This window comes from Onychostruthus taczanowskii, unplaced genomic scaffold (genome assembly GCF_017590055.1).
Source record: "Onychostruthus taczanowskii isolate IOZ18803 unplaced genomic scaffold, ASM1759005v1 scaffold9, whole genome shotgun sequence".
NCBI lineage: Eukaryota > Metazoa > Chordata > Aves > Passeriformes > Passeridae > Onychostruthus > Onychostruthus taczanowskii.
The window spans coordinates 2,086,329-2,113,531 of NW_024506993.1; positions in this window are offsets into that span (position 1 = coordinate 2,086,329).

The window sequence follows — 27,203 nt, forward strand, 5'->3', positions numbered from 1 at the left end:
AAAATGGTTTGGGTTGGAAAAGACCTTAAATCCCATCCAGTGCCACCCTGCCATGGCAGGGACACCTCCCACTGTCCCAGGTGTCCCCAAACCCCATCCAGCCTGGCCTTGGGCACTGCCAGGGATCCAGGGGCAGTCACAGCTGCTCTGGGCACCCTGTGCCAGGGCTGCCCACCCTCACAGGAGGAATTCCTTCACAATATCCCATCTAAACCCACCCTTTGTCAGTGTGAAGCCATTCCCTGTGTCCTGTCCCTCCATCCCCTGTCAATTGTCTCTCTCCATGTTCCCTGTGTCTCCTTCATGCCCTGCAAGGCCACCCTGAGCTCAGCCCAAAGCTTCTCCTGTGCAGGTGAGCAATGCCAGCTGTGCCAGCCTTTCCTGCCAGCAGAGCTGCTCCATCCCCTGATCCCCCTGGAGCCTCCTCTGGGCTCTCTGCAGCAGCTCCAGCTGCTCCCTGTGCTGGGCCAGGGCTGGGGCAGCTCTGCAGGTGGGCTCTCACCTGGGAGGGGCACAGGGACAGAATCTCCTTCCTACACTTCAGCTGGACATTTAGAAACTTTGTGCTGTTGTGTATTCACCACTTTCTCAACTAAGACAACTTGATTAGTGTGCAAAGCATGTTCTTCATTTATCTTTTGTTTTCTGCTTGTTGTCAGTGTTTACTTTATGAATAGGCAGCATCTCTCAACATATGTTTGCTCTGCTTTCTGCTTTGAGCAGAACATACAGCAGTAAAGGGAAGAGATATAAGGGAAACAGAAAGGCTGCATTCCTTTGGGAATTATTTTCTGTTGATTTTACATTTTCTAGGACTCCTTTTAGGGTCCTGAATTAGTACCTTCCCAGCTTTTCCACTTCAGCTCACTGAACCCACTTCCCACTGTCACACCATCAGCCAGAAACAAGAAATTGTGAGGGTCAGTGAGCACAGCAAACCCTGCCATTACTGCAATCCAAAACTGTGGAGTTTTGGATTATCTGTACCTGTGACACAGGGTGCCAGCACACCAAGACACTCTGGAAACAACACTTCCAAAATTCTTTCCCTGGATTAGCATGGGCGCAGGAATTGTGAGGAAGTCAGAGCTCAAAACTTAGGTGAGGATATTTCTCCTTTCAGCTGCTGCTGTTTTTATTGGTAACATCTATTGGTTTTAGGGTTTTTTACTTCATTAAAAGGCAACAACACAGAGATAACACAAAACCAAACCTGAAAGGCCAGGCAGGCATCGTTTCCATGTTCACATACCCATCACCTGTACCTGTGTTTGTATGGCCAAGCCTTGCAAAGTCACTGCAGTTGAAACAAAACCTCTTTTGGTGTTCAGCTGGCAACACTTCTGCCTGGCAAACCTTTCAAGACCTGCTTTTGCTGTGCACTGGAACAAAAATCCCCCTGCCTCTTAAAATCCAAGAAACCAATCTGTCTTTGTCAGAAGTCGATTGTGTCCAGAGTACCTGGGAGCAGTTTATTGTACTGAGAGCCTGTGCAAGCTCCTTGGTCTGCCTGCAAAATGCCTCCTAAAAATATGTGTGAACTTCTGGCTGTAAAAATAAACCAGCTAAAAATCAGAGCAATCAAGCACTCCATGGAGTGCAAGGAGCCCAGAAAGCTGGGAAGCAGAGGGCTCATGGCATTGTTCCAAGGCTTTCAACCTCTTCTTGGTGGTTCTGGTTGCTCTTTATAGAGTCATGGAATGGTTTGGGTTGGGAAGGACCTTAAACCCATCCAGTGCCACCCCTGCCATGGCAGGGATACCTCCCACTGTCCCAGGCTGCTCCCAGCCTGGCCAACCTCACCTTGGACACTTCCTAACTAAAGCTGAACAGTATTTATTTTGAGGTAGGGGCAGCCATCAAATTAAATCCTCTAGGCCTCCCAGCTGATTTGTTTGGTGCATCAAGAATGGATTAGCATGGACATTTTTGGGTGTTAAATACAGATTTGGTTTTCAGGCCGAGCAATGGGAATCCAGAGACTAAAATATCAAAATGGCAGCCCAAGTATCTCCATAGAAACCTTGACACAGCCAGAGAATACAACTGCTGGGAAAGAGCAGATCCCTTCCTGTCCATCACCCACCTCAGAATGCCAGCCTGAATAACCCAGGCAGGGCTTCAGTGCCACTGTCACCTTCCTTGGGTCTCCATCGTGCTGGGGGGATCTGCTTTTTGCTGCTTGTCCTCCCCCAGCTCATTATATTCCTTCATTTCTTCTGCTCTTTGTGTTTTTGCTCACCAGAAAAGGCACTTGAAGCATAAAACTGGTCTTGTATTAAAAAAGACAGTAATAAAGGGAAACCCTGGAGTGTTGCAGAGAAAGGTTACCTTGAGCTATGGGAATTGTCAACATATCAAAGACACATAGCCAAGCTTTTGTTTTGATTCTCCCTTGCATTTTATGCAGAATTTCTCGCTCCTCTCCCCACTGTCTCCTTAAAAAATTCCATCAAATTAGTGAATTTTACCCGATTTCTTTATAAAACCCAAAGACCCACACAATGACAATTAAATTCCGTCAAATAGAAACTTGATTGACGTGAATACTGCAACAATACTCTAATGAAATTTGCCCAATTCAGATTTTAAAGAAAAACATATGCTATGAGTAACAAATAACTCTCATCCTCCTCAAAAACCTTGCCCCCCAAACACGAGTAAAGAAAACAAACGGCTCCAGTAATTAAATCCCACAGAAATTTGGTTTATTGGTGGTGATTAATAAAATAATGGCAGTGTGCAGCTCTGGAGGGCTGACACATCAGTTAACAACGGCAGAGTTTACAGCCTCGGATCATCATCCAAACAATGCCCCTAAAATTAGCTGCCATTAACAAGGAACTGCCAGCACTTTGTTTCAGACCTCATTATCCTTTTTTCATTTTGATGTTCTCCTCATGCAGCCCCTAGGGCTGAAATTGTTGCCTGCACTGTCCTGGGCAGGCTGGTGCAGGTGCTTTAAAATTATTTTAATTGTTTTAAATTTAAAATTTAAAATGAGGTGATAAAGAATGACCATCTGGAGGCTGGGCTTTGGAGACAGAGGGACCTCACCTGAAGAATCTCCTTCCCAGGCAGTGATATCTATTTTTAATGCCCCTATGGATACCTAGTAATGGAATTAAGGAGAGCTTTCTGAAAAATGGACAGACAATTTTAGAGTGGTCTGGATGGTCCAACCTCTATGAAGGCACTTTGAGAGAGTGTTTTCCCCTTTTTTCACCTTACAGGAGCTCCTTGCAGCCTGTGCAACAGCTCCAGGTACCAGGAAGGAAAGTGGACAATTGAATTTTCCCTGTAACCATTTCCCACATCAACCTTTGCTTTTCCTCTCCAGCAGGACGATCAAAATCCTGTTCCCTTCTGCCGCCAAATGCTCAAATTCTGTTTCAGACTTGTTGGGAAAGCCACTTCCTTGGCTTCTGGTTAAGTTCCCCACGTGGCTCTGCCTTTCTGTGCTTCCTCCTGAGCTCGGGGCAGGAAGGAGCCTTGGCCCTGCTCCTGCTGTGGCTTCCTCAGCTCTGATACACCCAGGAACCACCTCACGCCATGGCTTTCCTCAGGGCACCCAACCCCGCCTGGAAACCAGTTGGATCTCATCCCTGATTGCCCCAGAACCTCATTCCTACAAAGCTTGGGTGCCTTCTGCTCCCCAGCCTGATTTCCTTGCTGACAAATCCAGACCCAGAAAATTCCCGGGCTTGAGAACCTCCTGGCTCGAAACCTCCTTACCCTGGGTTTTTTAGGGAAAGCAGCCCCACCCCTCCCAGCTGTGTGTGTCCAGCCTTTTTTTAGCTATCCAAATACAGTTTTCTCTCTGAGTTTCCTCTCCCAGGGTCCTTCCTCCCCCCCAGGCAGCCCTCCCTTGCACCTGCCTCGCTGGGAATTCCTCCTGCTCCAAGGTGTCCCCAGAAGCGCAGCGCTCAGGGAGGGAAGGCGCAGAACTCCAAGATAAATGGGGTGCATCTGGTGAATCTGCTCCAAACTCCTTTTGTTTGCTTGGCCAGCACTTCCTCAGCACATAACCAAAGGGCTGGGTGACCTTGGCTGCCCGGGGGGGTGGGAGCATCACACAGAGCCTGCAATGGCTCCATCAGAGCAGCAGCCCTGGCACTGACAGCAGCCTGTCACCGCTTCACCTGGACAACTCATTCCCCCTCTCTCCAGGCACTGCAAGAAGCATTACAACACTGCCTTTGTTTGATTTTAGCAGCAGCTCCCAGCTCTGAGAGGGCAGGCTGTTCTTCCAGCACAACTCTGATTTCTCCCAGGCTCCCCCTGAAGTGTTGTCTTGGTTTGGAAAGAGAGGTGTCTGCTAAGGAAGGCAGGAGCCACCCCTGAAATGGAGAATATAAACCCTGCCCCCACTCTGAATTGCTATAAATTTTAAATTAAGGGGCTCTCAGGCAAAAAATATGGGAGCAGGAATAACAGTTCTTTATTAGGGAAGAAAATAAAAAGATAAAATAAACAATGCAGTAAACCAAAACAACACTGGCAGAGTCAGAACACAGCCTGACACCCTGTGGGTCAGGGTGTTGGGAGCAATCCAATTGGAAATGTGGCTGCAGCCCTCCTGCAGTGTCAGGGGTGGGATCCTGGACAAGGGTGGAGTCTTCCTCTGAAGATCCAGTAGAAGAAGCAGCTGCTGTTCCTCTGGGAAATCCAGTGGAAAAGCCATGCTGGTGTTCCAGAATCTCAGATTATATCCAGGTAGGAATGCTTGGCTCCTCCCTCTAGGCTCACATCTCCCAGTGGGATTCTGTAGTTCTTATCAGCCATGCAGTGACATTCCATAGGCTGTTATCAGCAGATAACTGCCCAAAAAACCTGCCGCCTTAACAGAAGACAACTGCCATCCAGATGGCAAATAGAACACATCTTGCCTTGCAGTCTGGGACAAGCCTTGATTTGGCCATTCCTGCACCTCGGGATGGGGGTGCTGCTCATCTGGAAGGCCCAGCTGGTGATGGGGGAGTTCAAACAACAGCCCCTTCTACTGATCTTTCATATTTCTACAATGGATTGAAGGTGATCTTCTCACTGCCTGCCCTGATTAAGCTCATAAAATATTTGTGGGGAAAGCACTGTGTAAAAAGTGATTATTGAAAGTCTGGTCTTCAGCAGTGCCCTGGCTGTAAGCAAGACCTGTCATTATATTAATTTATGTTTTGTAATTACTCAGATATTTTTTATATGATAGAAGTGACAGTGCTGTGCAGGATGAAGCAGCTCATGTTTGGATTGTGTGGATTTCACCTTCCAGCACTGGATTCATCACATCTTAATAACAGGAAATTACTGATACACAAGACTGGAAAGAGCAGAAAATAATTCAGAAACTACTAAACAAAGGGTGTGTCACTTTGTTACGGAAATCTGGAGCAGATTTCCAAGGATGACAGTGGCTTTTTCTTTGTCCATCCACGCTGGGCTGGCCGTGGGAACTCCTGCAGGCAGCAGGTGAGGGGCTGTGCCTGGGATTTCACATCCAGAAGTCAGAGAAGCAATTTAGAAGGAGATACATCTTCCACCAGGCCATGTCTGCTGGCATGAATGTGTCCAAATACACCCCAGTCATGAACAGACTCTTTTCTTTTTATCCATCCCTGAAAGGAGTATTTCTGCCCACTTTACAGGCAGGGAATTGAATGTAAGTATTGGAAATAATTTGCAAAGATTCAGCTGGCAGATGGGGGAGGGAGGCAGGAGGGATCCTGGCTCCCAAAGCCTCCATTCCCTGCTGCTGTGGTGGGAGCTGGGCTGCAGGGGTGGCAAGGGGGGAGATGGGGCCAGTCCAGGGTGGCAGTGCTGGCTCTGTGGGGATGGCACAGAGAAAGAGAAGGAACCTCACAAATGTTCCTTTAACTCAGCAGGCCCTGGGGATGGGACATCTTGATTTACATCTCGATTTCACTGAACCGATTCCTCCTATCCCTCCTCTTCCAGTCCTCCAAGCCTGCTAATTTAGGATTATTTATTGAATTTCATGCCTCAGGACTGCTTTTGGAGGCAAACCCAGGGGGGCTGGGACTGGATGGTCTTTAAGGTCCCTTCCAAGTCAAACCATTCAAGGATTCTGTGAGAAATTTTGCTGGATTTCAAGGAGAAGGGTGGAACACCTTCTCTGTTCGAACTGTTCAGGCAGAAATAGAGATGTAGGGCTTGAACCCCAATTACATTTGGATATTTACATATCTTTGGACTCAATCTCTTTCAGATTTCTTCATGGAGCAATTTACATTTTAATGAAGCCTACAAATAATTCCCAAATCAAAACACATTTCCTATCAAAAATACAACTGGACCTTGAGCAGGACTGTGTGGCAGCTTCTGATGCAAATGCTTTAAAGTTGAAAGGGATCAACATCATTTGTCACTTTTAGCTGTCACTCATTTTCCTGGGGTCTATTTCGAACAAAATCATTCCATAAAGTCATGGGATTAAAATAGAAAACAACAACAAAATAATTCAGATGTAAAGATCTCCAATAAAAGGAAATATTTGGCATATTTTGAAATTAATGGGATTTTGGGAACTGTGGCTCACAAGACTGAGACCCTTGTGCACTCACCTGTACTGAATCTCTGGTCACACACAGTGGTCAGACAACCTCATAACCACTGTTTTCTCTCACTGAAATTTGATATTTTATGGAAAATATAAAGCAACAAGGATTATGAGCAGGTGTAGGAAACAGAATTTTAAAACAAAGTCCACGAGTGTCTCTATCAAAGATTTTTGTGGTTTGTCCTAAATTATATTTATGAATGTGGTTTATGAATTTATTTTGTATTAAATTATATATCTGAATGTGGTTTGTAGATATTAAATTATATGTATATATGTGGTTTGTATTAAATTATATTTATGGGGAAAAAAAAACCACATGAACATTGGAACAAATTGAACTGAAAAGTTCAGCTGCCTTAGCTCTGGGATGTTTGGGTCAGCAGAAGGGGTGGAATGTGTGACAGTAAAGGCAAAGCAGCAGCAGGGACAGAGACAGGGCTGGGCTCCACCCAGTTCCCAGGAAATTGGGATTTTTATTTTTTTTCCTCCAGGCAGATCTGCATCTGGAATTCTGTCAGCAGCGCTGATTGCTGCTGAATATTCAGCTGAACCTCCAGGTGAGCATCCCCCTGATTTCCGAGTCAGACTTTCCCAGCACAGGTGACTGTTTGTGATGACAATTTGGGAACAAGCAGGAGGGTTTGTGGGGGTTTTTTCCATGCTAAGGTTGCTTCAGGCTCAGCTTGGGAGCAGATGGAGCCAAACCTCTCCATGTCAGCACAACTTCCACGCCCAGGGTCCTGTAGAAACCACACATTCAGAGCATGGCCTGGGTTGGGAAGGACCTTCAGGACCATCCAGTGCCACCTTCCACTGCCCCAGGCTGCTCCCAGCCCCGTCCCTGCCCTGTCCCTTTGCCCACAGGGGCTCTCCCAACACTAACACAAGGATTTTGTGCCCCATCCTCCACGGGATCTCTGGGATTTTCTCCCTGTCACAGCTGCTGACCCAGATGTGGTGCAAAACTTCAGCTCCCTGCCTGCCTCTCCTTGACATCCTGATCCTGGGACAGTTTTCCATGCGTGGGGTGACCCAGATTATTTTGTTGCCCAAGTTCAGCCATGGCATTGGCAAGCCTAAAGTCAATGCTGTGGGCTCTGCTGGCACCCAAGTCCACAAAAAATATAAAAATATTTAATTTCTCTGCTGAAATTGCTGCTGATGAGCTGCATATCTCTGGCAGTGATGGTGCTTTTTTGAGATAGCCACATAATTATATCATAAATAAATCCTTCATTTTTCTGTATTCTCTTTCTTGACATTGACAAGAAATTATTAGAATAAGCTCTAATAAGATGATCTAAAATAACTGAAAAAGGCTAAAAAAATAAATTCAAGGGCATCCTTTTCTTGATATTGCTTGCTTTTATTCATATCTTGCTTTTTGGGGGATTACATTCACTGGAAAATCATGATTTTTTTTTCCCTCTGCTTTTTTGCCTAATTTCATTCCGTAAACTAATACGCAAATGAGAAAAAGCACTGACAAGAAAATAATTTCTAAAGGACAAAAGTAAGGTCACCTCTGATGGAGGGGATGGAGTGCTGAGGAAAGGGAAGAGCTCTAGAGAGGACGCAGATGTGGCATGGGGTGGGAGGAGGAGGAGAAAAGATGTTTATTCAGGCTTTCCTTCCATGAGCACAGAAAGGGCAAGTGCAGGCAGCAAAATACAAGCTTATCCTGGGCATAATTTGTCTTAGTCCTGTATCCATGGAACTGGCCTTTATTTGAAAAGCAGCCTAATTACTGAAATTACTGCTGCTGGAGTCCTGCAGCACTGCAAAAGGAGCCATACATTCCCGACGTGGAGAAAGTTCCCCACATTTTCATATGAGTTTCAAATAGCAATATTGATCAGGCAATTAGCAAATTAAAACAGCAGCAAAGCCCATGGAAAGGAGCTGAGCCTCTGCCCAAAAGCAGCTGAAGCATATTTGTGTTTTCTTGGAGCTGGGAATGAAACCTGCTCACATCTCGTGTTCCAGCAGGTTTGTTTTTCAAACGGGGGAAAAAGGAAAATCCTTGAAAAGAGAAATGCTGCCCTGATGCTGCTCAAAAAGGCTGGAGGCACTTTCTACCCCATTTATTCCTCTGGATTTTTCTCAGCCCCATCTGTTTCCTTTCTGTGGAGCAATCAGGGAGAGAGGATGGCTGGGCTGTGGAGATTTGAGAGCAGGTGGGACTGGGAGATCATTTGGGAGGCACAATGCCCTGTGCTGGAAACCAGCACTGCTGAGCTGGTGACTCTGACTGCTAACTGAATTTGCCTGCTTTTATTTATTCCTTTATTTCAAATAGCCACACTTTGGGTGTCAGGCAAACGGGTGTTTGTGGTTAAACACTGTGTCCCTCCTCTGGACACTCTCCTTGGCTTCAGATATTTTATTGGGGTGCCCAGGGCTGCTCCAGGACTCAAGGTGAGTCCAGCACAGATGAGGACAATCCCTCACTTTATTATTTTATTTTGCTGTAACTGCCCTGCTCTGGCTTGTCACCATCCACTGGAGAAGGAGCCCCAATGACAGAGATGTGACAAGCACAGGACACTGGTGTCTCCACTTCACCATCCTGAGCCACGTTCTGCTTCACATCTGTCCCTTCACTCAGTAGTGGGGTTTTCAGTCCTGTTAAATTCTTTTTCTTAAACAGTTTCTTTACTGCGTTTTTGAAGTGAAAACCAACTTAACAGTCCTCATCTTCTGTTCAGATTCTAACAAAATTGGCACGTTAATTACACTGACCTGATCAATTTACTCCTGGAGCAGCTCTGGTGCTTTTGCCTTTCCTAGAGCTATTGGGCTGATGGTGTCGTATAAAAGTTTAATGCTCTTGTTTCTTCGGTCTTAATTATGCCTAATGAGCTACTTGCTTTAATAAACAAGCAGATTCCAATATCCTGCCTATATTTTTCCCAGAAAGACAATATAAAGTTAGATGAAATTGTCTTTCTCAATAATTGAAGGAGTTTAGGAATAATCAGTAATGTGATCTATAAGTGTGCCTATATGGGATGAGCTGGTTCCCTCCACGGGTACTGATGGAGAGGGTTGGTTTATTCATTTATTTATTAACAATTGTTTCTCCCTTAGGCAAAGCTGGTCCCAATTAAGAGCCATATTTTCAAATGATAAAAGTAAGTATTCTAATAAAGACACTAATTGGCAAGTATGTTCTTTAAAGAGAGTCATAAATTAGAATATCTCGTGGCAAGCGATGCCATTTCCATTAGCAGCTCTGCAACTCAAGACACAATTTTCCTATTAACCGGGGCTGGGTTTTACAACGTGGAAAATGCTGAATGCAAACACCCTCCAGGACATCAGGAAAGCAGCTGATGAACTCACCATGGGTAGTTCAGAGGCAGCACCTCATTATTGCTCTCTCTGAATCCACAATTAAAAGCCAACAGATGAGCAAAGAAAACTCTCATAACCCAAGAAGTTATTGAGGGATCAGGCACAAGGCAAAAATCCAGAGTGGGGATGACAGAAAGGCTTATACAAAATGAATTTTAAAGATGAGTAAAGCAGAGTAAGGATGAGACAAAAATGAGAAATTGGGGGGAAGAGGTTTTAGAGAGGGAGAGATATAACAGAGTGGAAAAATAAGCCTTCAGTCACACTCCTTCAGAAGCCAGAACAGACCCAGAGGGCTTTTTATGAGCAGATGTTGAAAAGCTCCTTTTAATTTTACATCACAAGAAACCCACGGAACTGAAACCCCTGAAAAGAGCAAGGTGATCACTGGCATTATTGCAGCCACTGAGGTTCTTCCCAGAGCCTGAGGGCTGAGCCTGCAGGGCAGAGGGAGAGTTTTGGGTCTGATCAGCATCACTGAGAGGGGTTTGGGAACAGCCAAATCCGCTTTGAGCAACAGGATTTGTTCCAATCCATCATCATTGCATCAATTCCTCATCATCAATTCATCATGTCATCACTCCCTGGCATTTCCAGGCAGGGATCCCTGGGCAGAGCCAAGCACCAGCTCTGCAGGGCTGGGGCAGCTGCACAAATTGTGAGAAAACATCCAGAAAAGTGGGGATTTCCTTCATTCAGGAGCAAACCCCTGCTCTTCCCGCTCCACTTAAATATTCAAAAGGCAAATAATGACCGACATCCATTCGTCTTCATCCATCACAGCTGCCTAAGGGAGGAGGAATTCCAGGGACACTGGCTTTGCACAGTGGGTTTTTTCCTAAGAAAACCCTTTATTTCAGTATCTCATGTCCTGCCTGACAACTTTGTGCTTTCATTGCTCCCTTAAGATACGAGACACACAAAGATGTAAATAAAATCGAATTTAAATAAAAGAGATGGGGGAAATTTAGTGATGGCTGAAAAGGGAGAAGAGGATCTTCCATTGACAAAGAGCTGCAATGCTTCTGTCACATTTGGTGTGAGGCATAAATGTCCCCTCTGAGTGTCCTGCACTTTGTCCCTGTGTGACAGAGGTTGTGTCTGGGCAGGGGGAGGATGAAGAGAGCGGGATCCCAGCATAATCCAGGGGGAGAGGAAATGTTACACCCCTGCTCCATCCATCCATCCATCCATCCATCCATCCATCCATCCATCCATCCATCCATCCCTAAAACTTTTTTCTCAGGGCCTTTCTAGCCCAGCAGTGATTTGAGGAAAGCTGCAGGTAAGAAAAGAACAGAAAGGAATGAGCTACAAGAAGCTGGAAGCACCTTGATGTGCTTCTTTAGTAGGGTACAGCTGCTTCAGGGAACACTTCAGCCTTTACAGCCAGGCTGCAAGTCCACTTCAGGCAAGCTTTTATGGAGGTAAATAAAATAAGAATGGTTTCAATCCTGGATTTTGATGGAGATGTCGTGGAGGAAACAGATTTGCTCACCTGTGATAAAAAGATGCTGGCTTGTCAGATCGTGGTGTGCTGGGGAGTGTGCCCAGGGCTGCCTGGGAATACCTGATTGATGCCCCTTGGCATCTCAGGTGAGCTGGGCAGCTCTGGGATGTGCAGCTGTCTGTGGAAACACTTGACACAGCCCATTAAGGGCTGGCTTCAGCAACAGACACTTGGATAATCCATCAGACTGCTGAAATCTCTCTTTGGAATTCACAGCCTCATAACGCAGGCAAAAATTAGCATTTATGTACCAGAGGTCTTTGGAAAGGAAAACACAAGTCCGTGTTTATCTACTCAGCTGTCACATTTTCTACTCTCCCACCTCATTTCCATATTGTCTAAGTATATATCCATATTAAAATATGTATTATTTAGCTTTATTTAATATTTCCCATTCATAAACCTCAAAGCTCTTCACAAGGCACCGTGAGTGAAAAATTGCTTTGAATTTGTGGCCATATTTGATTCAAAAAATAACCCAGAAATGGAAGTTGCTGCATTTCCCTTGGCTTTCCCCATCCCTTGGCCAGCCCAGCTTTTCCTTGATCCTCTGACATTTTGGGTGTTTTTCCAGGACCTGGAGGGCCCCAAAAATCTCCAGATTCTCGTTACTTGGCCATCTCACAGTTCTTTTTCCCCCCAGCACCACAGAAACACTTTTTGTATCTCCATCTATATATATAGATATATTTACAAAGAATAATCTGTAAAAGGTTTGCTAAATTTCATGTTTAATGGGAGATTTGGTGGCTGCTGGATCCTGCCAGCCTGAGCAGAGTTCCCAGCCCAGGGATCTCTCCCAGGCAGCAGAGCAGACAGTTTTATGTCATCCCTGTCAGGGAGGTTTTGCAGAATTCTGTTCCACTTTGGTACAGATGAATGACCTGAAGTGCTACAGAATTTGTGATGTTCTGGCTTTAATTAACCTCCCTCACGAGTGAAACTGAACAAGGAAGAACACAACCCTTTCCAGACAGGAATATTTTCACAGTCATTAAATGCACACTAATGCTCTCCATAATCTATAATTTTGTGGGTGACATGGGCACTATTCCTACAGCTGTTCTTTGGAGAAAGGATGTTTCTTGTCATTAAAGACTAATAAGTGACATTACATTTAAGTGCTTGCATTAGATCTGCTTCTTTGAATTTAATGATGGGGCAATGAGGCCTTTAATTAAACAGCCCAAAGTTTCTACTGGGAGAAACAAAAGCAAATTTATCCACAGGTTTTCTTCCCAATGTAAAACCAAACCAGTGCCCATCTGGTGGGTAATCAATGCTTTTATCCCTAAAACTCAACCTCCCACTTGGAGATGTTTCCCTTATTTCTGAAATCCATGTCATGGGATGCAGAAACTCCTCCAGTTGGTGGATGAAAAGCTCTGTCTTGTGTCTGCACAGAGCTCCTGCCAGGAATTTGCTGCACAAGTTCCTAAATGTTGAGGAGTTTTAAATAAACACACAAAGTTCTCTGCCATAGATCAGTGGCTTATGAGAGACAGTGTTCTGGTGCATTTTATGGCATCCTATGAATATTTTTTATTTTAATTTCATGTATTCAAACCCAGTAGGTACCACAGGAATTATCAGACTTGCAAAAGAAGTGAAAAATTGTCCAGATCATCACATTAAGGTAACCACAGCCATTGTTATTTGAAATAAAAATCAAGTTAGGTGACCTTAAGTGTCTTTTCTTAATAAAAAATTCCAGATTTAATACAAAATTAACATAACTCTCTATACTCACCAACAAGCAAAATAGGACCAAATGAAAAAAATCTACTGTTTTAGGTGACTAAATTTCAAACCCATTGCTCATGTCAGGTGTTATTCCTTAAAACAGCACAGCAGAATAATCCCAGACTGTCAATAATTCCTCTACACCTGTCCCTGAATAGTGCTTAGCCTGCCTCAGAGCCTGAAATTCTTGGAAAATAGTAAAGTCTTTGTTTTTCCAGCCTGAGGTTTATTTAATGAGATAACAAAGAAACAAAGCACCAGCATCAGCCAGAACCAAAGTGTGTTATTGTGAAGCAAAGTGTTCACAGCTCCATCTGCTCCACCACTGAACATTAAATATTTTTCTAAAATTCAAAGCAATTAGAAAAAAAATTATGAACTTAGATGGTGGCTAAGGCATAATTGCAGTTTTTAACATCATATTTTAAATGCATCCCTATTACTACAACACCCAGAGAGGTAAAAATAGCACAGGAATGGTAAAGACATGCTGAAATCAGATCTAATTTGGGACAGAATTTATGCACAAACAGATCTGCATACAAGCTTATGGATTGCGCCCTGCAAATGTATAGAACCAGACTGAATTTTAATTTCTTGTGTGATGATTATTTTAATGTATCACCTTGTGGTAGTAATCTCCAGCAGAAATACATTTATTAGTGGTTGTGGCCTTTCTTGCATTAAATTCCAAGTATCCCAGGGCTTGAGGATGTGATTGCTCTGCCTGGAAAGTGATTTTCTGTAAAATCCAAGTGTGTCCAAGGGTGTTGGTGGAGCATGGTGGCCTGTGCAGCTCAGCCATGAGCCCTGGCAGCTCTGAGGGGAGAATGGGCCACAAATAAAATCAAAATTCAAATGTCACCTCTTGGGAGTAAATAGAATAAAAATGCCCAGGGGTTGGAGGTGTTTGGTTTTGGTTCCAAAGATGTGAGTGTATAAAAGAAGGAATGACAAAATGTAATAAAGGAAGGGAGGGCAGCATTCCAGGATTTGAAAGGGAGCTACGAGGAAGCTGGAGAAGAGTCTTCATCAGATCTGGAGTGAGAGGACAAGGGGGAAGGGGTTCAAATTGAGAGAGAGTGGGTTCAGATGGGATTTTGGGAAGGAATTCCTCCCTGGAAGGGTGGGCAGGCCCTGGCACAGAGGAATTGTGGCTGCCCTGGATCCCTGGCAGTGCCCAAGGCCAGGCTGGGCACTAGGGCTGGGAGAACCTGGGACAGTGGAATGGAAGGTGTCCCTGCCATGGCAGGGGTGGCACTGGGTGGGATTTGAGGTCTCTCCAACCCAAACTCCTCTAAGGAATCACAAAATGAAGGGCTTTTTAATTTTAACACAGAGCATTGCCAGATATACCTATATATATATAAATATATATATATCCTACCCAGATAGAATTCAGGTTATATATAGGTATGATTAATCTGTGTCTGGGAACATAAAGGCTGCAGCATCGTTTTGGGATGTCTGAGATTTGTAATGCCCATGCTTTGAAATGTTAATAAAAATAGAAACCTCCAGCAAGGAGAAGGGGTGCACTCTGTGGAAAGCCTGAGGGAGAGCTCCAAGGAGTTCCATTGTGGCCTGCCCTGCACAGAGGATTGGAAAACACGACAGTGCATTTCTACACATAAATACAGCAGATATTCCCAATAGAAGAGGATCTCAGAATCATAAAATGGTTTGGGTTAGAAGGGACATTTGTTCCACCCCCAGCCATGGGCAGGGACACCTTCCGCTGTCCCAGGTTGCTCCAAGCCCTGTCCAGCCATGGACACTTCCAGGGATGGGGATTAAAACATTTATTTCCCTGCTTAGCACAGCTGAGTGTGTCCTGTGCTCACCATGTTTGCAGCACTGAAGGCACAGGACTGCTTTTATTATTTCTGGAATTTGTCTCACTTCCAGAGCCCTGACACAGCCTGGCACTGATTGGTCATTGAGTCAAAACAACCCACATGAAACCAATGAAACAATCACCTGTTGGATAAACAACATTCCAAAGCAGCAAAACACAGGAGAAGCAAATCAGATAAAATTGTTTTCCTTTTTCTCTGAGGCTTCTCAGCTTCCCAGGAGAGAAATCCTGGGCAAAGGGATTTTTCAGAAAATGTGCATGCCACATCCATTCACCTCTCCAACCTTCCATCACCGAGGAGTCAATTGAGAGGCTGCCATTAAATGCAAAGTATGGCTCTCATTATCTGTACAGGTGCAGACACACATCTATCTCTCCCCAACCTCATTCTCTGCTGCTTGTTTATCTCCTGTATCGCTTTCTTTCTGCTCTTGTTTCCCAGTTTTATTTAAAAAGTAAAATGCAGAGAGCAGCTACTCTGTTATCCCGAGCCTTTGTCTGGGATCTAAATCAATGGAGCCCTGCTGGGCTGCTGCCTCTTCCAGCACAGCACCAAGAACACAAATAACAATCACCCTGATCCTATCTCCTCACCCCTGCCTCAAGAAGAGGACACTTAGGAGCCAGTTACATCACAGCAATAAACATGAGGGCTCAGATAGCAAATCTTCAAAGATACATCAATAACATATTTCAAATCACTGCTGCCCGTGCCGGGTTACAGCAGCAGGAACTGCAGGGGAAGAGGAATGCTCTGAAAATATCCATCATCTTTTACTGTCTGTGTAAATGTTTTGAAGATAGGCTGTAAAGCAGCATTAAGTTTACAATAAATTTCGAGGCTCCTAACCCATTACAAAGTGCCAAATGCCAGTGTTCATCTGCTGGGGCACCGGGCTGCTGGATTTGGAAAGCTTTTAGGCTTCCTTCCCCAAACACCAGTGCTGCATTTCGCTTTATTTCACTTTATTTCACTTTATTTCACTTTATCCCATGGTTCTCACTGGCTGCCCAGTGACAGGCTGGGTTGGGAGATGCAGGAAAGTCAGAAAAACAAAACTGCAGGAGAATGTCAGACGCTGAGTGGAGTGAGTGAAGCAATAAATATTTGTAGTTCTAAGCTGTACTAAAGAAAGTGACTGAAAAATTATATTTTAAAATACTTTTGTGTGAATATCTCCTCATGGAGACTGGGAGATGTATGACAGAGCAGATAATTTGGCTTTCCTGAGTGACTTAGAAGTGAGAGAAATGCAGATTTGCATCCCCTTAGAGAAGCTGAGCCCTCTCTTCTGCTGTTCCCTTGGCAGTTTTAGCCAAGGTTCACAAGGCTGTGCTGAAGGAAGCCAAGAAAGATCAAGGAGCTCATCCAGGTAATTCTATCTCAGGTTTTTCCCTCTGAAGGACAAGGTTTGGGGGATAAGCTCCAGGATAAACTTCAGACCAGCTTTATGCTCGCCAACTCTGGATTCCCCAGGTGTTTTTCAAGGGAGAGAGCTCTGCACGCTCCAACTGTGGTTCCTTTGCTGTTATTTATTAGTGTTCCTTCAGTGTCCTCCACCTTCTGCTGAGAAGCAATTCCTCTGTCTTTGGGAAGGATGAACTTGTTCCTTCTGCTGGAAATTCCCTGGAAATCCTCACTTTCAGAGCACATCCCTTCCCCACACAGCCCGGGAGAGCTTGGGGAGCTCTCAGGCAGGAGCTGGGGGTAGAGATCCATCTTTAGTGGAATAATTGTGTCTTTTATTCTTTATTTTCATGCCATTTCTCAAAACCTCAGCAGACACTGCCCTCTGTGTCTTTGCGAATGTGGGCAGGCATGCAGAGAGCTAATTAAAAGCAAACAGCTCTATATTTAAGGAAGTTTAAGCTAATGGGTGTTTAAATCAGGTTTCCCAATATTGTCCCTGTGAGGTTGTGCTGTTGAGAGTGGAGTGGGCCTGGACTGAGTCCTGTAACTGTGGGAATCATGGAATCAGAGAATGGTTTGGGTTGAAAGGGACCTTAAAGATCATCTCATTCCAACCTCCCTGGGGCTCACAAACTGAACCACCAGCTCGATGGGGAATTGTATTTACAGGGAGAGTGATTCAAGGGCTTGTGTGGACACCAAACTTGTGAGTCACAGCTGGATAATTGACAATTCTGTGCATTTTGGCATCCAGTGACCGCCTGCTCTCCTTGGTGGCTTTGGCCTGCAGAGAGCAGATAGCCAAGGTTCTGAGGTGAGTTTAGAAAATGCAAATGAGACATTTGCCCGTGAAAGGTTTTGCTGCCCTCTAAACCCTCATTGAAATCTCAGCTCAGTAAGAAAGTCCAAATTCTCATTATCTTGGCCATGCAAGGAGGAGGAGTGGATGGAAGAGGGGATGTGTTGGATTGCACCAGGAATAGCTGACCTGGGAGCACAGGTGGGGGAGAAATCACTGAAAGCCCCTAATTTCTCTTTCTGTTGCTGCTCTTGGCCAATGGAGAGCACTCAGCCAGCCCTGTCCAGTTTGGTGCTAACCAAGAGGCAGAGATATTCCATGAGCTTTCTCCCTGAGGAATGAACACCTGTACCAGTGAAAAATGTGGGAAGAATTCATCTTTCCTGCACGTCACTTTCCCCCCCTTTCTCAAAGCTTTCCTATAAATCTATGATTTTTCAGACTGAGCTTTTCTGGAGCAATATTTACATGCTTGCCACTGAAAAATGTGAATAACTGAGCGCAGCCAGGAGCTCTCCAGCTTTCCCTAAATCAGCCAGGGCATTGCAGGAAAATCTCCTGTCCTGTTCTCAGACAGCTGACCCCAAATCCTTGAGCTGGGGTGCAACTCCAGCCTCTCCCATCCTACATCTCCTGGCCTTGGCACCTTCCAGGGCAACTTCCCACCAGCCTCTCCCTGCTCCCTGCCAGGGAATTCAGGGTCACTCTCCAGGGCTGGTCAGCAGCTTGGTGTAAGCACTGCTGGGTCCTGCTCCACCACCACCACCCAAAATTTCTTCTGTCCTCTCTGGTGGCTGCTTCCAGACAAGTTCAGCTGTGCCTAAACCGGGCCTAAACGTCACTCTCTGTTCTTCCTGCAGTTAATCACTCCAGCATGGAGGGTTGGGAATTCCCATTTTTAGGGTACCGCACGTTTCCCATTTTCCCTGAAGGTGAAAGGGCCCAGCACTGGTCAGAGAACACCCTCAATATTTCAGACTGGACACACCACCTTTCCAAAATCAACAGAAAAATTCCCAGGAGATTTAGTGGAATTTAAACTACCTTCATAATTCATAATGAAGTGCTTGATCCTAGAAGGTGTGAATTTCTCTTTTGTGCTCCAAAAACTTTTTGTGTGATTCGAGGAGCAAGTTTTGCAATTGGAGCTTGATTCAAAAGTCTGCTGAAATTAATAAGCAGCTTTCTGTTGACCTTAGCAAGCTTTGGATTAGGCTTTGTGTGAAAAGCAGTCCACTGACTTAACCAAGAAATATTTATAAAGTTAAAGCCAAAGGAAACTTACAAAAGAAAAATCTCCCATTTCATGTAGCAGCAGTTTTAGTGCCAAAAATATAATAAAAAATCCTGCAACATTTCTCTCTTTATCATCATCTTTACAGGCTTCATGAACCTCATCTAAAAGGTGCTCTAGGTAAAAAGTATTATCATTTTGATGAATGCCAGCCCTTTGACATGAGGAAGAAGCCTTTTATTCTCTGACAATGTCCCTGCCAAGATAAGTAGAAGATGTAGGCAGAAAGCTGAGGGGAAACCCTGATGCTGATGAATCAGAGCTCCCTGCTGAGCAGCAGCCTGATGATCCCCACCATCTAAACAGTTTAGGACTTTTTTTTCATCAGGTTCAAGAATCAAGTTTGCCTTTTTGTCAGGTTTTGAAAGGCTCCAGGCTGAACCTGACCCCGGCTCCTGGCAGAAGGAATGAAATCTGTTTGCCATGTGTGGCTCTCCCTGGATTTCCACTCCCAGCCCTTGGAGCACAAATCCTGCCTTGTCTCAGGATCCTGCAGCAAACTGTCATCACCTGGAGCTGCTGCTGGTGGGTGGGGAGTGAAGATGCAGACACGGAGCTCTCAGGAGCTGGGAACTTGCAAAGCTCGTCAAGACCTCCAAAAATCACTCAGAAAAGTCACTTTTGATTAAGCTCTCACACTCACAGTGCTTCATATTCCCCATGAGCTGGGAATGCAGCAAGGATGATCCCTGCTTTAATTCTGGTTGACCTTTTTGTATTATGTAAACATTGGTGACATCCAGAGAAATGACTGGATGAGAATATTGAGAAATATTATTAATATTGAGAAATATTAATCTATGTGTTAACACAGCCACAAAAGCCACATGCACCCCTTAGGTTTGATTTTTCACTTTGGTTTTTGGTTAGCTACACTTTTTTGTTTGCATTCAGTTCTATCCCTATAGAAAATAAATTGTTCAGCTGTTTGTGACAGATTATTTGTAGCAATGTAGAGCCTGAAAGCTTTTACATCAAACTGGAGATTCGCTATGCCAGGCACTGAATAAACTAATTTTTCTACGAGGTAAACCTTAAATATAGAGTCAAGTCAGAGAGAAAATCAGTTTCCATCCTGTGTGTGCCTTGTCTTTATACAATATAAAATTCCAGAATGGTTTGAGTTGGAAGGGACCTTAAAACTCATTCCACTCCACCCCTGTCACTATCCCAGGGTGCTCCAGCCTGGCCTTGGGCACTGCCAGGGATCCAGGGGCAGCCACAGCTGCTCTGGGCACCCTGTGCCAGGGCTGCCCACCCACACAGAGAAGAATTCCTTTAAAATCTACTCTACACCTACATACTACTACCAAATAACATAAATTCCAGTGTATTCTTGATTTTCCCATGAGGAGTAGAAGCTGTCCCAGCCTGAAATTTTCCACTTTAAACAGGAGTTAAAATATTTAGTCTATAGACTCCATTTTATTTTCTCATGAGGAGTAGAAGCTGCCCCAGCCTGAAAAGTTTCCACTTTAAACAGGAGTTAAAATATTTAGTCTATAGACTCCAAATGTGTCAAACCCCTGTGAGATGGGAAGCAAAAATCCAAAACACTGAATTTGCTAAAATATCAAACTGCAACTTAGAACAGGTTTCCTGTTAAAAATGTGTGGAAAATTACTTTTCTGTGTAGTGGTAATTGGCAATAACCAAACTTCTGGTCAACCAGAAACAATTATGAAAAGAAAAGTCACAAAACCAGATCCCTGTGCTTGGTTCCACATCCAATCCCTTTCTGCCCGGGGCCTGGAGTGCCCCTGGGCAGAGCTGAGTGTTGTCTCCAGCACTGTGGATTTCCCTGGGCTGCCAAGCCCAGTGCATATTACAGTTTATTATTTAATATTTTGGCTGCTCTCTCCGTGTTCCTCTTTTCATCCCCAGTTCAGTAACATGTCACACACACTGTATTATTACTGACTTTAAAGCGCACAACAAGATCAAGCCCTGAGAGGAGAGGAAAGTGGAAAATTGGCAGGAGAAATCACTTCTGCCTTCAGAGGCAGTGGCAGAAGCAGCTGCTGAGTGCATATTGTGCAAGGAGAGGGAGGCAGAGGCAATTGGAAGAGAAACTAATACAGAGATCACACAAACTCTGCAGAATTTAAGGAGCAAGATCCATCCAGTGGCCAGCTGCTGCTGAAAGCACAAAGTGGAGCAGACAAGGTGAGGGAAGAGAGAGAGCTGAGTACTCAAATTACTTTGTGTGAGGAAAGCTTGCAATGCCAAAAGTGGGGATGTTTGGGAAGCAGGAAATTGATTATGGAGAGGTAAGAGTGTGTGAGCTTTAAAAAGGCACCTGGGTGCAAACAGGAGCCACTGGTGTGGGGCTGTGGTGCAAAAGGGAATTTGCATGAGGTGATGGCTCCAAACTTCAAAGTCAAGGACAGAGACAAGGAAGGACAGGAGCAATTACAGCCATCAAGAAAAACTTGGCTGTACAGAGCAGAATGTTTAAATCTGAGGGGTTTGGCTCAGAGAACTCTTGGTGGTTGGACTTCAAAGAGTTCACTTGGATCTTCTGGGAGGTTTGGGTGCAGCCACTGTGCATCTCCTTCTCATCACCAACACCACGGAGCACAAACAATTCCATCCATGATCAAAGAGAATTTTATCATCCATGGTAAAGAATCCAAGAATTTTGGATATTTAACCCCGAGATTTGGGATATCTCTACAAATATCTGTTTTGAACGGGCCCATTCCACCTTTTGCAGCCTCCCAGTGGGAATCCCAGAAATCCAGCCATGGGATGGGCCCTGTAACCAAAGCAGGTGCCCTAAAGGGCTGCTCAGCATCCCCAAAATTGCCAAATGTGGGATTGATTGCAGAGCCCTGTGTCAACCTGAGGGAAAACATCAGGATATTGGTGATGTTGGGTTATTCCACAGGGAAGCACAAGCATGACATGGGAGGATCAGTCCAGACCCAAAGCTGGTCATATTCCCAATATAACAAATGGGAAAAGTGTGGGCAAAATATCTGCCCCCACAAAATCAGTATTTGTCCACATTTCTAACACTAATTTAATGCAAAAATGCTTTAAAGAGCTTATTTCTGCAGCCTCCAAATCCTGAAAGTCTAATCAAAGACAGCGGTATTTAAATACTTTATAAAACCCAAATACAAAATGTCTTGCCATGATTAAGTTACAGGTGTAGCAAGTAATAACCTTGCAAATGTAGCAGGGAGAAAAAGTCAGCCAAATATTGTAAAGTATTTTCTTCATGGTTTATAATAATCCTTCCAGAAGCTCAAAATGTTTGCTTACCAAATATTCATTAGCTAATATTTGTACAGTGCCTTGGAAGTGAAAAGCACTAAATATGTGCTAATTATAATTATAATTACTTATTATTATCAAACCCTTCCTTCTCTTTGTTCTGTGTGACTGTGTCTAGGAGGAGGCACAGAGGTTGCTCCCCTGGAAGCATCTTGGCCTCTTCCAGGATGGAATTAAAAGCATTTGTGCCCTGGGGAAAAAGAAAAGAGGAATAACCAGGACAGGCTTGCAGAGGGATGGAAAAGGGAGCAAAGATTTGGAGGGTCTCAGCTTCACTGGGCTTTTTTGCTGTATATAGGTTTGCAAACCTTATCCAATGTTCTATATTGACATAAATATATAATATATAATATATATATTATATATATACACATATACTTCTGTATATAAATATAAAATATATAATATATATTTATATTTAATTAAAAAATAAAATTATATATGTATACTAGGCTCTGTCTAGAAAACAGATAATAAAAAATCCTCTCCCTGCACACACCTGTGGAGCACTTTCTGTCCTGTCTGCCATGGAGTGACACCAGAGCAACACTTCCTATAAATAACTTTCCAAAGGAGCTGCTAATTATTAATGCAGAGAGTTCCAAAAGAGAAGGAAAACATCATTTCCCAGCAAGAATTTTTCCTGAGAGTGCCATTAGGGCAATCAGCCTGCAAAGCCCACAGTGAGTCGTAAGGGAACCTTTCCATTTGATCCTTCCCTGCTGAGAATCCCTGGGGTTTTTTGGGTGTGCCTCCCCCAAGGATGGTCCAGCAGCAGCCAGGGGGAGCAGCAGGATTCTGGTGAGCTGGCAGCGTGTGGAAAAGGGGGTTTGGGTGCTCTGGGAGCCAGCAGAGCAGGCAAATGTGGGATTAAAATTGTGATGTGTGTATAGATATCAATTGAGAGCAGTGGAGAACCTTCCAACATTCACCTGCACCAGGGTCCTGCTGCTGGCTTTGGGGTCAGGGACACCCTAAACCAAAGCCAAGCCACTCTAGCCCAAAGACAATTGCCTGAACATGACCTTGGAGCTCTTTTCCAACCTAAATTATTCTCTGATACCAAAAGTGATGCAGCCCTTGGGCGAGCAGCACAAATCCAGGAGGAAACCCTGAAGCAAAAGGAGCTTATCCAGAAAGGGTTGTTGAAAATCTCAGCATTTCTAATTCTGAACTGCTTTATTGGAAACTCCAGAAGTGCTCAGAAAATTATTACCAACAAATGTATTTTGTAGAAACTCAGCAATTTGAATTAAATTTGAATTTTAAAAAAAATTTAGACATTTGCTGTCTAATCAACATCTCCTTCCCAGTATTGGAGGTGTTAAATATTTGCATTAAGTGGGTTTTTCATTAATATTTGTCTTAATTGTCATTAATATAATTTTTTTTTTCAATGAAAACAATTATAAAGATCCGTTTTAAGCACAATCCTACTTTTAAAATCAAGTGTTAAGTTATGGTGGCATCACCTTGAGGGATTTAACATCCACAAGACCTGCAGATGTAAAAAAAAAAAAAGCTATTTTTGAACTTGAGATTGAGAAGAAAAATAAAAAAAAAAAAAGAAATTGTGGCAAAAATAAACTGAACACACAGAGGCAGAGATTACAGGAAATGAAATAATAGGAATGCCTGGTATTTTGATAATCTGGGGTATTTTATCCTGGCTTTCCAGCCAAGGTAGAATTTCCAAATGAGGCAATGGGAACTGGCTTTACTCCCTTGTACTTGAAAGGTTTAAACACTCTATTTGCAGGACACTTGTTATTACTTTATTTGCTGTAGGTGGATGAATACTGAATGTTTTGCAGGAAAAAAGGTCCCTGATGGTTGCTGGGTTTTGTCAGGTTGGGAGAGACAAAATTTCTATTTTCTGCTGTTCTTGGGAGACCTCACTGAGGAAAAAAAAAAAAAAAAAGCTTTCACCCCTTACAAAGTGATTTCTCTTATTAATATTTCACGAGGCAGGTCAGAGGATTATGAACCTCCTCTCGCCGTGGTATTGAACAAATATTTGAAGAAGTGTGGTGGTTTTGCCAAACAGAACATAAACTGATGGATGGCTTAATCTGAGCCCAGCTGGGGCAAGGGAGGAAAGCAGAACCACACTGGGGTGGGGGGAATGATGTAACAGGGAGCAAATGGATGGAGAAACCTGGAAAACCCAGAGGGAATCCCTGCTTTTGGATAAATATTGTGTAAAGGAAGGAGAAAACCTGTAAATATCAGCCCTAAAACCTGGAAATCTTTCTTGGCAGCGACTGAGGAGTCTTATTCAGAATAAATGAGGCATTAAAGTATGTAGTGAATGGCAACTCTCCTGTTTGTTTTCTTAAGGACTCAGATGTTTCTCTTTTTTTTTTTTTTTTTTTTTTTAATCATCTTTAGCAGCTGGATGTGAGTAGGGGAGCCCAAAGAAGCAAATCCAAGGGTTTCTGTCATTCCCAAGACAGTTTTTGTTGGCAAAGGAGGTGCCAGCCTTCTGCCAGATCACCCTGTACTTTTTGACCCATAAGTGGCAATGATTAAAGGAAAAAGGTCTTGGGAGAAAAAGTCTTAAAGGAAGACAGTACAGATAAGAGAAACACAAGGAGAAAAAAAAGTAAAAACAAAAAATGAGGGTTTTTGGGTTTTTTTTTCCTGTCTTGCAATGCATAAAACAGAAGCAGCAAGGACGTACAGCAGGGATATTGCCAGAGGAATTGGACATAAATAAAAAAAAGAAGCTTTGTTACTGGTGCAGCTTTACCTGAGGTGGGTTTTGAATTGGTCATCCCAGAATTTCTCGTGGATAATACAATGCCCTTTGAAAAAGAGCAGTTTTAGCAGAGAAATGATAAGTCAGAGATCCTGGCTACACAGGAAAGGCTAAGAAAATTAATTTCAACCTCGCTGCCAGCAAGAAAAAAGAAGAGTCCATAATAACTTAATTAAGTGGTTATAAATAAATGATGAGGAAAGTGTACATGATCAGTCATTTTGGTGCCAATGTTCTTATCACATTGGCACCAAAACTCCAGTGGGAAAAGTGCCTTCCATCCAGGCACCTGAAGCAGTGAAAGAATATAAAAAATTCAGAGCAACTGAATTGAAAGCATCTGTCTCTCTGCATGGACCTTTTACAGCTGTCACAATTCCCTGCGTTTCCTTCCAGAACTAAAACTCCTCTGTAAAAGAGCTTTGTCCCTGATCCTCATGGTCTCAAATTTGTCTTCTATGAAAATCAGAATTATCCAATCCAAGGGAAGTAAGAAGATTCAGAGATCTTTGAAAAGCAGGTTGAAATATTGCTGATTTTTTTTCCCCCTTGAAATTCTGGGATATTTTGGTGCAATGCCCCACCTGAGCTAGGCAAGTAGACCATGAATTGTTATGTTTAGGGGAAAAAACCCTCTTGAAACTCTCTAAGAAGTTTTGCAGGTAGGAATGACAGCCACAACTGATGCCTTGAGAGGCTGCCTGGAACAGAGGCTGGGCAGAGTTAAAGAATAAAGCAGGGATTTATTAAAAGCCCTTCAAATGATTCACCTTGGGCAGCACAAGAGCCTGGCTGTGGCTCCACCCAAGGAGGACTCTGGGTCACGAGTTCTCACACTTTTATCAGTTTTGGTCCATTTCCATACTGGGTTCATTGTCCAGTTCCAGCTCCAGGTGATGCAGTCCCACCCTCCCAGGTTGCTCCCCTCCATTCCCTGCTGTTTGCACTTTTTGGGCTGAAGCTGCAGCGGTGTCCTTGGTTCTGGAAAAGGATTGTTCTGTGTGCCTGAGCTGTGAGGAGAGCTGCTGACACTTTGTGTGAGTTCAGAGTCACACACCAGTGCAGTGCAGAGTCTGGGAAATACGAAAGCTGAAACTGAAGGCATCACAACCATGTGGGAAGTGGTCACTTCGTCATCACATCAGATTCTTGGGTCCCAAAACTCGAGTCCTCAAACTCTCCTTCAGTGCCAAAGTAGGAGAGAGGCTCCAGGAGCTCACCCCCAGCAAACCTGGCCCTGCCCTGATTGCACCTCAGCTCCAGCAGCTGTTCCCTGCCTTTCAGGGAATGCTTTCCTCCATGGAAACCCTGCTCTCATCCCATTGAGGGCCCACATTTGATGGGTAGGGCTGAGGAGGAAACAGGAACACCACGGGAATCATGTCCTGCCATGGGAGCCACAGATGGAGGGAGGATCAGCAAGGACAGCACAGGGCATCCCACACTGCAAGGATGGGGAAAAGGAAGCATCCCTGCATCCCGAGCAGCATTGTCCCTGGCACTGGGCACTTCCTGTCCCTCACATCCCAGCTGTGGGGTGATTTCTCTCCTTCTCACACCCCACTTGTGGGGTGATTTCTGTCCCTCTCACACCCCACTTGTGGGGTGATTTCTGTCCCTCTCACACCCCAGTTTTGGGGCACTTTCTGTCCTTCTCACATCCCAGGTGTGAGGTGTTTTCTGTCCCTCTCACACCCCAGTTTTGGGGCACTTTCTGTCCCTCTCACACCCCAGTTGTGGGGTGTTTTCTGTCCCTCTCACACCCCAGTTTTGGGGCACTTTCTGTCCCTCTCACACCCCAGCTGTGGGATGATTTCTGTCCCTCTCACACCCCAGTTGTGGGGCACTTTCTGTCCCTCACACCCCAGTTATCGGGCACTTTCTGTCCCTCACACCCTAGTTTTGGGGCATTTTCTCTCCCTCTCACGCCCCAGTTTTGGGGCACTTTCTGTCCCTCTCACACCCCAGTCCCAAGGCTCAGCTGTAAAACCAGGAGCCAGCACCGAAGTGGAGCAGATTAGAGAGTGGGATCTGTGCAGGTTATCGGGCACTTTCTGTCCCTCACACCCTAGTTTTGGGGCATTTTCTCTCCCTCTCACGCCCCAGTTTTGGGGCACTTTCTGTCCCTCTCACACCCCAGTCCCAAGGCTCAGCTCCACCAGGAGCCAGCACCGAAGTGGAGCAGATTAGAGAGTGGGATCTGTGCAGGAATTGTTTTATCTGTGCTCTAAATGGCAAGTTAAAGATTCCCAGCCACCAGCTTCACTCAAAAAGCAATTATTGGAGCTGCACTGCCTCCCCTGGCTGCTCTGAGCTGACCAGTCCAAGGATACTGAGCCTTAGGATAAGGAATTACACGCTGGCTTTGGAGAGATGAAATACCTCCCATACAGCCACTTCTGTGCCTTTAAAAAGTGCTAGTTAACAATTATAAGAAGCCTGTGTCTCCTGGTTTTCTCCATTTCTACAGGATTAAAAAGGTAGCTTGGGGACTCCTGGAAAATTCTGCTCTGTTGGTCCTTGGCAAAAATAAGGGGGGGAAAAAAAGAAACGCCATTAATTGATAAAATTTAATCTAAAATTCATGCAGAAAGATGATTTGTTCTCTAGA